The sequence below is a fragment of the Pelecanus crispus genome, chromosome 7 (genome assembly GCF_030463565.1).
Source record: "Pelecanus crispus isolate bPelCri1 chromosome 7, bPelCri1.pri, whole genome shotgun sequence".
Classification (NCBI taxonomy): domain Eukaryota; kingdom Metazoa; phylum Chordata; class Aves; order Pelecaniformes; family Pelecanidae; genus Pelecanus; species Pelecanus crispus.
This window is the reverse complement of record NC_134649.1, coordinates 37,012,154-37,016,172: the sequence shown is the minus strand read 5'-3', so window position 1 is coordinate 37,016,172 and position 4,019 is coordinate 37,012,154.

Here is a 4,019-nt window from a genome sequence, read left to right as displayed (position 1 = left end):
AATTTACCTTAAACATATGCACAGTCAAATTTGCTTCTTTATATCAATGTACATAAATTATATCTTCATAAATAGCTTCAGCTGTTTCAAGATTTTCAGCTCATAAAGATGAAATCTGACAGCACTGTAGAGGGGGAATGTTCCTTAACTCTTGAAGATTACTTGACGGTTAGATAGTAAATTATCTCGATAACAATTTCAAACCTAAACGGATTAAGGAAGTAATAGACTATCAAATACAAATGAGTTTACACTACCCACTCGTAACCAGTTACATAAGGCTAAGTTGTTTATGACTCTCAACTTGTCCTCTGATTTAGACTTGGAGAAATCTATTAATGGCCAAAGAAGAGTGTGAGGTATTATCTATGATGCAATAAAATGCATACCCATAAGCACACTTTTTATATATTTTGATATTCACGCTGTTAGATACATAATGAATGTGTGTAGCTTGAAACAACTGACAGCAAGACTTGCTTGGTCTGCGGTGTGTAAATCTACATAGCATAACAAACTCAATATCCCCTTCCCAAAGGGAAAAAATGTGGCAGTAACTATGAGGCTGCAATTAGCAACATAAAAAGTTAGTCCTAAACACCACTGCTGATTCAGTACCTATGCAAAGTCGCTTTAAAATCATGTACTTCAAAGAATATTTTCAGGAGTGTCTGAAATAATAGTAGATTCACATGAAGCAAACTACAGCTTCAGCTAGAAGTGCTTAAAAGATCAGTCTGTAAGTAAAAGGCAACAGGAAATTTTAAACAGGAGAACTAAATTACAGGAGAGGAAACCAGCCAGTAATTTACTTACAATAATAAAATGCTCAGGTGGTGAAATCCTACTGCAGTAGTTCCCAAGAGAACATGAGGTGTTTATATTAAAAGTTATACTCTCAAGGAAAATACTAAGCGCTCTAATTTTTTTCTTTTAAGTAACAAAAATGTTTTCCAATGAAGTAGTTCTAAACCTCATAGGAAAAAGGGTACTGACTAGTTGTTTATTTTGGGGAGGAGGGCATGTAGAAAAACCTCAGCAGCTATTTTTTTTTGCCTTGAGGTAGTTCTAATTACAGAGCCAGATGCCCCTCCCCTCAAGCAAAACTCAGTCATTCTCACCCCACTGCTAACACACCGCACCATTCCAGTTTAACTTCCTCATCTCTTCTGACCTGCCATTTGCTCTTGCAGCTTTCATATGTTTTTGTTCATTTTACACCAGTGAAACTCTCCTAAACAAGCAAAAAACCCCCTCATTTCATTCATGCATGTCAATCTGTTTTCTTTAACCATTCTCTTCATTCATTTCCCTTTCTCTTTAGTGGTTGAGAATAGCCAACACAAAAGAAATGCACTTCACTCCTATGCTGTCTGTTTTAGAAAACTACATTTAATGGCATAGATGAAAAGCCTGAAAAGCAAGTGGAGTAATTCCAATCATGTATTTTTAAACCTGAAAAATCCCATCTGATGGTAAATTCATCTGCCACCTTTCCTTCTCCACTTTATTCCTCATCTTTGCCAATTTATGTCTAAATCAGTAATGGTAGGCTTCAAGAAAAAAACAGAGTAATTCAGTTTTCTGGCATTTCTTCAATAAAGCTAATGCAAACCAGTACAAATCAGCAACGCTTTTTGATGAGAAGGCTAATCTATCAACTGCCTTCCATATGGAGCTAGGGCTATTGCAGCTAAACTGGTTAACACATGAATCAAGCCTACTCTGACAAGCTGGGGGACTAGATTCTAGAAACCGGAGACCACCGATTTCATATTCTTCCTGTGCCGTTTCAAAATTACTTCATCTTCAGCATCTACTTGAGGAAGATACAGTAAGACACAGTAACCTTGAGCTATGCTGTCATGTTATTTGATAGAAAACAGAAATATCAGTAAGTAAAAACAAACAAACAGAAAAACAAGAGAAAGAAACACGAACTGGAACGATTTGCAGAGACAAATTGGCTGCCATGCCATGCCGCTGTCAGCCTAGATTTAGGCACAAAAGGGAAAAAAAATGGATTTGCAGCCTCTCTGTACATTTTTGTTGGCAAGAATAAAAACAGTCTCTTAGGGTTGAGAGATGACAATAGAAGACTACAGATGAAATAAAAATGCCACTCTGTTTTAGAAAAAAGCCTCAGATTTGTGTGCTGTGTGACACGTGTGCTAGCCAGATCTGGCCACAGGGCAATGCCATCTGGCCTGACTGGGCAACAGCAAAAGCAGATACTTCTGCAAGTGACTGGCTACTCTGGGGATGAAAAACGTACTGAACAGGAGCTGCTGGCTGACTCGGGAAGAGAACCTGGAGGCTCTCTGCTGCTCAGCCTCCCCCTCCTCTTTTAAGGCAGGAGTACCGTCACCCCTTCCGAGGCTGCTCCAGCCCTTCCACAGGCTGCGGTGCCAGCGCCAGCTGCTCCCGGAGCCGCTATAGCTCCTGCTGCAGCAGCAGTGCCAGCGCAGCAGGCTCCGTTAGTCCTGCCCAGGCGCTGCTCCCCCTTCTCTCCTGTGCCAGGAGCCAGATGCAGTGAACTTCTGCACAGAAATTCGCAACTCCAGCAGAAAGGGCGGGAGGAGATTGCCTCCTTCAGCCAACGCAGGGCCGCTCCAGCGCATGAGGAGAGCTGCGGATACCGATCCCTCTGTGCACCTACGGACATCGTGCAGAGAGGGCCTGACATTCCTCACTCACTTCATCAGCACTGAGCAACTCCAGCTATGAAGGGCTGGGCCATCACCAGCTGATGGGCAGATACTCTGAAAATTGCTTCCGTTCCTGACCATCAGAAACACCCTGCAAGGAACTGTAAAACACTCATAACTGTTATAACTTGGAGTATAAGCATATTCTTCTCTTTCTACATTTCCTGTTATTTTCATGCCACTATTAGAGATATATCTTCTGTTCCACTGGATTTTAGTATTTATAGTAACTAGTGCAAAAATAAATATTTCTCTTCAAACAAGTTTTCTCTTCTGGATCAAAAGGTGAATGCACATTTAGTACTATACAAAATAAATATTACACAGGGTATGGAACACGGAGATCAGATTACAAGCTGTAAACAGATACTGCTTTGAAAAAATGCTTTAAGGAATTGACGCTAGGATACAGGATTAGCAGAGTCTCTTACTTCAGAGCTAGTAAATTCTGGTTGCAAAATCGATTTCCATAAAAAGACTTAAAGAGCCTCAACTCATTTTCAGTAAATGTAGTGTACTGGTGGCAAGGCATTTACATATTGAGAAGATTTTTCAAATGATGGAATTCCAGATGTTCCTGCAACTCTAAGCATGTTTTATAAAAAGTGACCTTGAAGGCTTACAGCTTTTTATTACATGTACTGGGGAAAAACCAAGAACATGGCACTTGTGCTACAAGAAGATATACGTTATTCTTACCATTTGATAAGGAATGCTTTATACGTTCCTCATGCAGCAAAGTGCAACTGTGTCTCATCAGCTCTTACCTAGGTCTGACAGTATTTTTTTTCTCCTGTTGAAAGAAGTCTTTCAGCATTATGTTCACCAAAAAAATCAAGACAGTATCATACAGTGCAATATGAAACAAAAAATAAGATCTTTCTGTCTAGAACTATTGCACATCTCACCGATGTTAATAAGGATTTTTCTTTCTAAATCTAAGAACAGTTATGTGCAACAAATTAGGTAAAGCTTAGCACTGCCTTATTTGGACATCCACTTTTATTTGCAGCAAGGTGTTCTCCATACTGCAGTGTAAAGAACAAATTTCAGTGTCCTGCTGAAGTCCAATGAGAGTTTTAAGTTTTGCTTCAAGAGCAGTCAATTGCACAGAGAGATAAGTGGGGAAAAACCCCACAGTTTTGTCCAAACCGCAGAGAAGCCTGGAGAGAACATAATTTTGTAATAAACATGGCAGCATCGCCATGCTTCATCTGGCGTACAGAAGAGAAATTATACTGACAGAAAAATGGAAATTGCTTAATTGAGAAAGAAAAATCAAGGCATAATAGGGTCTACATATTGTGAAGT